General features: G+C 36.6%; 1 long non-coding RNA gene across 2 annotated transcripts; it reads left to right on the forward strand.

The window, feature by feature from the left end:
• Nucleotides 1-1,587: 1,587 nt before the first annotated feature.
• LOC107058285 (uncharacterized) lies at nucleotides 1,588-6,987 on the forward strand. 2 transcript variants are annotated; one of them, XR_001471925.1, is made up of 3 exons: nucleotides 1,588-4,899; nucleotides 5,272-6,429; nucleotides 6,599-6,987. It is a non-coding gene; the product is annotated as an uncharacterized lncRNA (long non-coding RNA). The 2 variants fall into 2 exon arrangements; XR_001471924.1 differs by having other exon boundaries at nucleotides 1,588-4,411; nucleotides 4,808-6,429.
• The last annotated feature ends 5,151 nt before the right edge of the window (nucleotides 6,988-12,138 follow it).

Genomic DNA, 12,138 nt, shown 5'->3' on the forward strand with positions numbered 1-12,138 from the left:
GATATTGTGAGGTACTGTATATAACATATTTATTACGTCGTGGTAAAATTATTCAAATGTGTTAGTTTTCAATTTGATGAATTTTATTAATGTGTCAAACACAGTTATTTTCTTAAAAATGTTATTTCGGGGCGGAGCGGGGTGGGTCTATGTAGGGCGGAACGGGGTGGACTGAAAACAAAATTTTGTGCTATGCGGGGTGGAGCGGGTTGAAATCTTCTCGAGTTTATGCGGGTTTGCCCCGCAACCGTCCTGCCCCGCTTCATTGCCATTCCTATGAACCAGTGTGACTTTGAGTGTAAAATAATTTAAAAATAAATTATATAAAATATATATAGTCAAAAATTTAGTTTGTTGAACGGCTAAATTGAATTCTAAAAATGCGTATAACGGCTAAATTAATAAACGCGTACAACGGCTAAATTAATTCTGAAAAACACCGACCCAATGCCACCGCCTTTGAAATATTCTTTCTTAGTCTAAATATACATCAACCCTATAAATATTCTTTCTTGGTCCAAAAACCCCGTTCGTTGATTGTTTTTGAGGGTATACGCAGTGTTTGCTTGTTCATATGGGTAACTTTTGTTGATCAAGACATGGGTAATTACAGTGCCTTATAGTTATTCTTGATCTGGGTAGCTATTGTTTATCAAGATACAGGCCAAATATTGTATAATCAAGATAGTGGATAGTTATTGTTTGATCAAGATACTGGTAATTATTGTTGATCAATATTGTGGGTAACTATTGTTTGGTCAAGATACTGGGTAATTATTGTGCTCCTTATTGTTAATCTGGATACTTATTGTTGAGCAAGATAGCGGGTAACTATTGTTGATCAGGATAATGGGTAATAATGTTTGATCAAGATATGGGTAGTTATTGTAGATTATTGTATATGATTTGGTCTTCTTTCGTTGGTATCTTGAGGATATAAGCAGTGTTTGATTGTTCATATGGTTTATTGTTGATCAAGATGATGGGTTATTATTGTTTGATCAAGATGATGGGTTATTGTTGTTGATCAACACGTGGGTAATTATTGTTTGATCAAGATATGGGTATGTCTTCGTTTGGGGAGGCGACTGGTTGGGTTTTTGATTTCTTGGCCATCTTAGAATTATATACAATCTCAAGTCATGTACTTTTGAATCTTGGTTTTCAAAGATATCAATATTTAGGGAGCCATTGCTTAGGTTTCTGATTTGCAACTCTTTGATCTTCAATGTTAGGGGAGTTCTTGACTTTTTAGTGTGATTCAATTTGCAAATAGTTCAGTCTTTTTTGGCTAAATTATTGATTAATATTTGTTGTTTGTTTGATCAGGTATGGGTAATGATGATAGGAGACTGGTGGTAGTTTCTCAATTAGGACATTATTTTATTTTCACACATAGTTTCTCAATTAGGACATTATTTTATTTTCACACATAGTTTCTCAATTAGGACATTATTTTATTTTCACACATAGTTTCTCAATTAGGACATTATTTTATTTTCACACATAGTTTCTCAATTAGGACATTATTTTATTTTCACACATAGTTTCTCAATTAGGACATTATTTTATTTTCACACATAGTTTCTCAATTAGGACATTATTTTCACCAATGTGTGTTGTATTCCCTATTGACTCCTTTGTCTTTTATGGTAGTTTCTCAATTAGGACATTATTTTATTTTCACACATAGTTTCTCAATTAGGACATTATTTTCACCAATGTGTGATGTACTCTGCTGCCATGAAGTTCTTAGTTTAGATGCTTATGTTCTTATGGTGATCCAATTGATAAGTTCTCTTATGGTGATAAGGTCTCTTACTCTCTTATGGCTTTGGATACCTGAGAAGTACTTGACCAATTCTAGATCTTTTGGTAGTGATGTAAAATATTTCGATAGTGGCATAAAATACTTCTCAACTTTTGTTCTTTTAGCTACTTATCTTCTCTGCTTTCATTTTTTTTTGTCATCCCACTAATTTTGGTTGAATGGATGTGTAGACCATGTGGTGACACTGTTATGGACGTTCAGATTTGGAAATTTAAAATCTTGGTTAACCAACATGTGATCCTTTGCCTCCTTTTGGTCTTTTTGGTGCTTGCATTGCAAGTTGGATGTTTTTTGGCTCTGACAAAAGGGGGGGTTTCAGTCTTGTCAATGTAATCTCCAGTGATTACTCAGGTGGTTTGGGGTTTGTCAGGTTTTCTCTGAACCGCTCCCTTCTTTCTGTTCTTGCAGCCATTGCTTACAGAGCAGTGAATTCTTCTTTTCACGGAGCGGCTATGTTTTGTTGGTTTGCTTGAGATTTCTTTAGTCAAGTCTCTTATAATTATGGATATTTTGGATTCAATTTTCTTCCATAATGGGCCTTTGTCTTTGTCAAAACAAGTGTTGTATGAAGTTTCTCAACTAGGGCATTATTTTTCACCGGTGTGTGTTGTATTCTGCTGTCGTGAAGTTCAGTCCAGACACTTATGTTCTTTGATCATCCAATTGATGAGGTCTTCTATGGCTATAGATGCTTGATAAGTACTCGGCCAATTCTAGATCTCATTTGATAGTGGCGTAAAATACTTCTTTACTTTAATTCTCTAGCTACTTAGTTATCTTCTCTGTTTCCATAGGTTTTTCGTTATCACACTGATTTGTTTTGGTTGAATGGATGTGTAGTAGATCATATGATGACACTGTTATGGACGTTCAAAATTTAGAAATTTCAAAGCTTGGTTTATCAACATGTGATCCTCTGCCACCTTTTGGTCTTTTTGGTGCTTGCACAACAATCTGGATATTGTCCGGGCTTCGACAGAAGGGGGTTTTCAGTCTCTTCTATGGCATTTCTAGTGATTACTTAGGTGATTTGGGGTTCCTCAGATTTGCACTTAACTGTTCCCTTCTTTCTGTTCATGCAGCCATTGGTTGCAGGGCAGTGAATTATTCTTTCCATGGAGTGGCCGTGTTTGCCAGTTTGTGTTGAGGTTTCTTTAGTTTAAGTTTTTATGAGTATCAAGATTTTCGATTCATTTTTCTTCAGTAGTTTCTCGACTAAGATAATATCTTTCACTAGTGTGTGTTGTTATTCTGCCGCCGTGAAGTTTTTAATGCAGACACTATGTTCTTCGATGATCCAACTGATAAGGTCTCTTATGGCTATGCACACTTGATAAGTACTCATCCAATTTTGGATCTTTTCTTTAGACAACGCCATAAATGCTCCTCTACATCTGGTCTTCTAGGTACAGATATTTTGGTTATCACAACTTGTTTTTTTGTTTGGATGCATGGATGTGCAGACTATATTGTGACAGTAATAGAGGTTAAGATTTGGAGATTTTAAAGGTTGATATCCAGTAATGGCTATGGACACTTGATAAGTACTCATCCAATTTTGGATTTTTTCTTTAGACAGCACCATAAGTGGTCATCTACATCTGGTCTTCTAGGTACAGATATTTTGGTTATCACAACTTATTTTTTTGTTTGGATTCATGGATGTGCAGACTATATTGTGACAGTAATAGAGGTTAAGATTTGGAGATTTTAAAGGTTGATATCCAGTATGGTATCTCTGTATACTCTTGGTCTTTTTGGTTCTTGCACTGCAATTTAGATATATTGGTCAGGGCTTCAACAAAAAAAGGGTTTTAAATCTTGTCTATATGGCATCTCTAGTGATTTCTTGGATGATATGGGTTTGTATCTTCTTTTTGTACTTGCAACCATTGCATCTTATAGAGCTATGAAATATTCTTTTCATGGAGCGGCTTTCTTTGTCCATTTATGAGGTTTCCTTGGTTCAGGCTTTTATGATTTCTGATATTTTCAATTAAAATAGTTATTTTAACGTTGGTGTGTGTTGTATTCTACTGCCATTTTTAGTGTTCAGTCCAGATGCAATGGCCCAATTTGATGAGATTCTTGATGGTTGATGGTTATGGTCCCTTGGACACCTGACAAGAACTCAATTTTGGATCTTTAATGGTCTTCTCTTTTGGTGTCCTCACTGCTCATTTTCTCTGCTTCATTCTTCGTGTATTACGCTAGCTTGATTTTGTTTTGAGAGGTTATGACTTGGAAGATTTTGAAGGTTGGTGTCCAGTGTGCATTCCTGTGCACCCTGTTTCTTGGCCATGTTGGTGCTTGCACTACAATCTAGAGATTATCAAGCTTCGAAGGTGGTTCTCCATTTTGTTTGGTATTTGTGGTGAATTCTGAGGTGGTACGGTCTTCACTAGATCTGCACTTGAACTGTTCCATTTTTCTGTGCTTGTAGCTGATGGGTCTTACAGAGGGATAGGTTCTTCTTTTCATGGACCGGCATGGTCTGTCAATTTTGTGTTGAGATTTTTTGTTCGATGCTTCTAATGATTATTGAGATCTTCAATTCAGTTTTCTTCCCTAATCAGAAAGGTGCCCTTCTCTCCACTGCTTCACTAGGGTGTATTTTGCTGCCATATTTGTTTTTCAATAGTCCAGATGCTTATGTTCTTTGGTGATCCAACTGATGAGATCTCCATGGTTATGGGGACAACATATGATAAGTGTATTTAAACTCAATCGTGCTCTTTTGATGGCCCTGTAATGCACTCTTGTGCTTTTCATGTTCTCGCTACTTACCTTCTCTGAGTTCGTATAGCCTACCAGTTGATTTAGTTTGGTTGGATGAATGTCTGTAGGCTACATGGTGGTAGTATAGCCTACCAGTTCGTATAACTTTTCATGTTCTGTTACTTATTTGGATATTTTGTAGTTTGGTTTCGGTGTGCATCCTGTTGATCATGTCTCTTGCCATTTTGATGCTTGCAGTGCTATCTGGATATTGGATATCACCAGGCATCAAGAAAAGGGTGCTTTGCAATCTTATCTTGTTTGGCATATCTAGTGATCTCTCCTGCGTGGTATGGGTTTCCACTTACCTGTTATGTTCTTTTTGTGCATGTAACCGTTGGGTCTTCTAGAGCATGAACTTCAGTTCAATTTTTGTTCCTAATCAACGAGTCCCTTTTCTCTTTGTCAATTATTTTTTTGGGATGATCCCCTTTTCTCTTTGTCAATTATTTTTTTTGGGATGATCCAAATGGTGAGATCCCTGAGTTTCATGTGCACCTGAGAAGTACCCAAACTCAATTTTAGATCCTCTTATGGTCCCAAGAGTTCCTCTACTTTGGTGTTCTTGCTGCTCTTATGCTTGTCATGCCACTTGATTTTGTTTGTTTGGATGCATGTTTGTAGATTACATCAGATTTGGTAATTTCGAAGTTTGATTTCAGTGTGTACCCTGTTCCTTTGCCATATTGGTACTTGTGCTTGCACTGCAATTTGGATATCATCAGGCTCTGTCAAGGGAGTTATGCAATCTTGTCTGGCATCTCTAGTGATCTCTTCTATGTGGCATGGGTTTCGCAGCCTGCGCTTTAACTGTTCCCTTCTTTTGTGCTTGTGTTGTTGTATCTTTCAAGATCATTGAAGTCTTCCTTTCATGGAGCAGCCTTGTTTGTCTTAGTGTTGAAGTTTCGTGAGTTCAGTCCTTGTATTAGTATCTAACTTTTTGATTCAGTTTTCTTCCCTGGTCAGAGAGATCCCCTTATCTGGTTGTCAGAAGGGCTGTTAAATGGAAGTTTCAATTACGTTAACTCTCTCCACAGGTGCATTTTCAGCTTTCAGTCCAGATGCTTTATATTTTGAGATGATCCAACTGATGAGGTCTCTTATGTTGGAGATCTCTCCCCTACTATTTTTTTGAAACATGTATATTATTTTCAGATATTCAATCCTTTGAGGAGTTGCTTCAGACTATTAGCTATTATGTAGAACTATAATATAAAAAGAGAGTTCCTGCACACTTTTTTCCTCCGTAAAACATTGTCATTTGAACAGTGTTTAGCACCAAAGACCGAGCTTATCCATTGAATCTCGAACAAATGAAGTAAAAAACTTGGCTCATCATTTGTGTAACATGCCATTTACACTCTTTATGTTATTTATATCAACACAGAGGTAACTATTTTTTTTTGTGTAAAATATTTTCTGATGAGATATCCTTGTAAATCCATTACATGTCAGATCATCATGCAAGTTGGGAAGTTTATCAATGGATCTTGTTCTTCTAAGTACTCTTCTGAGTTAAGTTTTGTACTAATTTTCTTAATACTATTGAAATTGCTATTGTTTATAGAACATTGTTGTTCTGTCATAGGCCATAGTGATCCGGGAGTCCCGTGTGAAGGGCTCTCGCTCAACGGATCAAAGGTACGCCAGTGATAACAGGCTGATGAATCCAAAGAGCTCTTACCGACGAAGTCGTTTGGCACCTCGGATTTCTAAACATCTTATTATCATATAACACTAGAACATAGAACAATTAAATGAAACGAAAAGAAAAGAAAGAGATGACAGAGAATCCATTGAGAAGTTTACCTGTATCCAAGGTATTTATTCTCCATGTTCTTGCTATATCGTTGATGTATTATTAGCCAACCGTGTTCCTAATATGATTAGTCAACCGTGTTCCTAATATGTCACTAAACAGATAATTTGTTCATTCAAATGTCACTTCACAGATCTGCACTACCAGCTATAATTCGTTTCTTATTTCAGGAATTGTTCTTTGCTCCTTGGTTTTCTTGTATTGGTGATCTATTAGTAACCTTGCACAAGTTAAAAGTGATCTTCTAAAAAGCCCTAACTAGACCAAGTTTCGACAGTTTTGAAAAATGATGTTGTGTTTTCCTTCATTCATCAAATATAGCTCTCCATTCACCAGTTGAACATGCCTTTTCGGCATTTGGAAGGTATTTTGGTCATTTTCTGTAAGATGGAATAATCTGATAAGTTTGAAAAGAATCTTTCTGTAGCTATTATGGGAAGTTTAGATGTGTATTGCCTAAATTATCCTCTCATCCTTCGTCATTGTACTTAATTCTATCAGTTCCGCATGTGAGTTAGTGGGGACCAGAAAACCTTTTAACTGTTAAGTATTATCTCACTTTTTCCCCTCACTATATCATTGGTTGTTCATGAAGAATTTCTCCAATAATTATAAATTGTAGTAATAATTAATACTTTAAAATATTTAAAGAATATACTAAAATTTTAGTTAACTTTCAAAATTTTATGTGTGTCACATAAATTAGGACAAAGGAAATAACATATATTATTTGAAAATTATGTTAAAAGAATATTATAGATAACAATATTAACAACTTAAAATATTCAAAAATCATATAAAATTTGGTTAACTTTCCTAACTTCATTTGTGCTTATATTAAAGTGAGACAAATCGTAGGCTCTTGTGTCTAGTACTTGAGGTATTGTATGGTTATAGAGGGGTTTTCCATTTTTATCATTTTCCCTGATTCTCTGTTGCATCATTAGGAAATAACATTTTGGTAAAGAGAGATCCAACTATGATTTCAGTCATTCAGCCTACTTAGGAGTTCTCTTGGGAGTCTTTGTGTAGTCAGGTTACGGTTAGACCTATCTTCTTTCTTCCCTCCCCCTAATGTGGGTAAAGCTGTTCGTTAACTTCCTCTGCATGATGGTTAGAGATGTTTATGGTGGATCAACGTGGGCAAGATTTTAATTAAGTTTTGCATAAAGTGATAATGAGAATGTTCTTACGTGTTTCACAAAGTTGCAACTGTCTTTGGTGGTTTGGAGTTGATACCTCTACTTTAATGTCATACTCATTTATTTCATCCCGCTGCCCTCTATAAACATCCCTTCTTGGTCGTAATGGGGAGGGCTGGCAACTCGAGTTGTTTTCTCCTTCCCGTTGTCTTATTTGATCCGGTGGGATTAATTTTGTCCCCGATGCGGGTTTCTGCTCCTTGGTTGTGGCTATTGGAAGCTTGGGCGGAGGGGTCAAGGAGGTTTTTTTTTTGAGGTTTCTGCCATAATGCAACTAGTCTTGTGTGACCAGTGACGGTCGATGATTTTATAGTATTTACTGAATTGGATAGGTCTGGATTTGTTGGTGCTGTTGTATCCGTAAATTTTCTGATTTTGCTATATAGGTATGGAATATGAGCAGATCTGTGAGTTGCAAAAAAGAAAGTCTGGCAGAATGCTTGGCCTCCTGTGCAGGAAGTGAGACCTGAAGGGTGAGCTTATGGTGAAGAGTATCTATTTTTGGGTTTTGCAGATTTATTTTGAAGTTTGACTTGGAGGTAAGTTCTCACTTTTGTTGGTTTCTTGAGGCATCCAAGGACTTCCTGTTTAGGTTATGGCAATTCCTTTCTGGTTCGACCCGAGGTAATGATGGTAAGGTTATAGACCATGCAGTTTCTATTTTTGGATATCAATAATCTTTGGAACGAAGTAAACCTCGTCTCTGCTACCTGCAACAAATTATCTTTTTTTGCATCTTCTCCGCTGGAACACTATTCAGTAGAAGTTTTTGAGCCTTCCCTTGTAGATGTTGCTCTCTATATTCCATTTTGTTAGGCGATTGACTCGTTCAAAATCACGAATAGGTCTCCCTCTGATGTCTTCAGGTTGTCTTTATCTACCCATAAGCTTACAAGTCTTTATTTTCACAGTTATATTGTATTGTCCACCCCGTTAGATGGGTTCCTGCACCCAGCATGATAAGGGGACAATATCCTATCTTCAAAAATGTCAACGGGGTGCGTGTCAAATTCGCTAAAAGTACTGTATTTTAGGATAATCCGACATGGGTGTGGCATCGAAAGTGAAGAGTCCGTGCAACTTAGACAATATCAAGGAGTTTCTGAGAAGCAGTCTGTTAAAGTCATTTACAGTGGTTTTGATAATGTTTGACTTTGGTATTTAGAGCATTTGTTGTATTTGCTGATTTTGATCTCTTACCTGTAAAACAGCACTACAGATGTCAGTGTACTATTTTTTAAGTTGAGGAAGGTATTAGCATCTTGAAGTAGCTAGGATTCTTTGGCTTCAGTTTGTTGTGGTATTTCTTTTAAAATAAGGCCACTGAATGGGTATTTCTGTTTTCTCTAAGTTCCAGTTGTCCAAATTTGTCCAAATGTGCCAAATAATTTGAGTGGGGTATTTCACTTTAAACTCCAGTTGTCCAATCTCGCCAGATAAAGAATGTTCCTCTTTTCTCTCAAGTCCTTGTAGCTATTTTGATAGCGCTGGGATTGAAGGACTTATTTTTTTTTTGTGGCTAAAATACACAAATTCAGTAACATATAAACGGATTTGCTCTCCTAAAGTGGAGAGAAGTTGGGAGGATGGTAAATCAGTTGTTGAGGAGCATGTTATATAGAAAAGGTCAGTATGATGTGGATTATGTTAAACAGAAAAAGGTCCTGGTATGATCACTTGGATTCCTGTTTTTACATTGACCTGTTTTAGTCATCTTTTGCATGTTCAAAGTATTATAATATCTATTTTGGATTAACATTTTCGGATTAACATTACAAGTTCTTCTGGTTATATTGAGTGGGGGTGTGTTCAGCTACACTCGAGCGTTCTAGTCACTCAGTAGTATCTAATGTGCTTTCTCCTAGAATGTGTAGTAATTTATTAATCTATGTGCACCTAGCAGTGTCGGAGATCCAGTTTTAATATGAGTAAGAACGGAATGTTCTCAAAATAATTGTCTCATCTCACTTGTGCAAAATGCAGTTACTGAATATAGATGGTCTATAGGTAATATTTCAACTAGTATAGGTGTGAAGTAGCTTTCTGTTCGGGTTTTTATGATGAGTTGGGTATCTCTTTCTTTGGCTTATCTCACATTCTTATTTGGTTTTTATTGGTTTGGGATTGGTATCTGTGGATTAGTATCTTGGATGTGATAAAGCTTGAGTTACGGGAAAGAGAGGAAATACTTTTTCTCAAAACATGAACTAATGGAAGTTTAACTCTGGAAGAAGCACTTGATGAAGCATTGCGAAATTTGTCCTTATTGTTATTCTTGATCTGGGTAACTATTGTTGATCAAGATAGTGGATAGTTATTGCTTGATCAAGATACTGGTAATTATTGTTGATCTAGATTGTGGGTAACTATTGTTTGGTCAAGATATTGGGTAATTATTGTGCCTTATCGTTATTTTTAATCCGGGTAATTATTGTTGATCAACACAGCGGGTAACTATTGTTGATCAGGATAATGGGTAGTAATGTTTGATCAAGAAATGGGCTGTTATTGTATATGATTTGGTATTCTTTTTTTAGTATCTTGAGGATATAGGCAGTGTTTGATTGTTGATATGGTTTGTTGTTGATCAAGATATGGGTAATTATTGTTTGATCAAGATATGAGCAATTATTGTATATGATGCCTTCGTTTGGGGAGCGATTGGTTGGGTTTTGATTTCTTGGCCATCTCAGAATTATATAAATCTCAAGTCATGTACTTTTGAATTTTGTTTTTCGAAGATACTGATATTTGGGGAGCGATTGGTTATGTTTCTTATTTGCAACTCTTTGATCACATCTCTGTAGAGAAGGAATGTTGGGGGTTTTGGGAGTTCTTGACTTTTTAGTGTGATTCAGTTTGCAATTAGCTCTGTTTTTTGGGGCTAATTTATTTATTCGTTTGCAATTAGTTCTATTCTTTTCCTAATTTATTGATTAATTATTGTTGTTTGTTTGATCAGGTATGGGTAATGATGATAGGAGACCGATTCTCCTTCTACACTTGCTGTTACCTTTGTCTCAATGTTAATTCTGAGGTTTTTGTTGTGAGAATTCATGTGTTGGTGTCACCCTGGTTACTACTCTGAAACCGAGCAATTTCCTTTTGTTGAATCACAACGCAAGTAGAATTGGAAATTTGGCTCTCTAGGCATGGATCTTCTATTCTAGACATGTGTGTCACAACCATATGGGAGCTATCAGTTTGGATTTGATATCTTGACTTCCATCTTAATGTTAATTTTGATGCTAATAATGTGTCGCATCAACTTCTTTACCTTGTTATTTTGTTTGGTCAAGAATACAGAGATGTGCATCTCTAGGTGGAAGTAGTTCTACAGTAACAAGTGTCTTGCTTCGTTGTTTGTGGTCGGGAAAGATCCAGCATTTTCCCAGGTCTGTGACTAAAGGTATTGGATTTTTCAGTATCTCATAACTTTGTTCAAAACTGTTTTGATATGGAAGTTGTCAACTATGATAATTCTTTTCACAAGTGTGTATAGCGTTTTCTGCTGCCAGTTAGTTTTAGTTGTTAGTTCAAATGCTCGTGTTCTTTGATGATTCTGGTGTATTTTATGGTGTTATGGGCAGTACCGGACGAAGTCAAAAGTCAATTCTGGATCTTTGATAGTGCTGCAAAGTGCTCCTCTGCTACTTATCTTCTCGCCACTTTCCTTGGTTATCACGCCAGATTGATTTTTGATTATTGATGAATGAATGTATAGACCACATGGTGACAGTAACAGAGGGTTAGTTTGGAAACTTCTAAGGCTTGTCCGGTATGCATCCCTGTGCACCTTTTTTCTTGGTCTTCTTGGTGAATGAATGTGTAGACCACATGGTAATGTGCTTCAATAAAAATGGGGGTTCTCAATCTTGTCTCTTGCATCTCTAGTGATTTCTTAGGTGATATGGGTTTTTTCAGCACATAACCGGTCCCTTCTGTTTGTGCTTGCAGTTGGGATTTACCGAGCAGTGAATTATTGTTTTGATTGAGGAGGCTTTGTTTGGCCATTTGTGTTGAGGTTTAATGAGTACTGAGTTACTCAAATACTCATTTCACTATTTTCCCCCAATCAGAGTGGTCCCTCCTCTCTTTGTTAAAAATTGCTGATGTATGGAACTTGCCAGCTAAAATAGTTTCTCTTGCACTTGAGTGTGTTGTATTCCGCTATCGTTTCTCGTTTTTAGTCCAGATGTGTATGTTCTTCGATGATCCAGTTGATGAGGTTCCTTGTGGTTGATGGTTATATGGTCTTATCGACACCCTGATAAATACTCAAAACTCAATCCTGAATCTTTTGATAGCTCGGTCAAGTGGGTCCTTGTTAGACCCCCCTCTTTTGGTGTTCTCTCTGCCTTAACTTCTCTGCTTCCTTTTTCTTGCATCACCCAAGCTTGATTTTGTTTGTTGGATGGATGACAGTTGAGAGGAAACTTGGGAAAATTTTGAAGGTTGATGCCAGTGTCCGTTCCTGTGCACGCTGTTTCCTTGCCTTTTTTGTGCTT

This window comes from Solanum tuberosum, unplaced genomic scaffold (assembly GCF_000226075.1).
Source record: "Solanum tuberosum cultivar DM 1-3 516 R44 unplaced genomic scaffold, SolTub_3.0 scf00464, whole genome shotgun sequence".
In the NCBI taxonomy this organism is placed as follows: domain Eukaryota; kingdom Viridiplantae; phylum Streptophyta; class Magnoliopsida; order Solanales; family Solanaceae; genus Solanum; species Solanum tuberosum.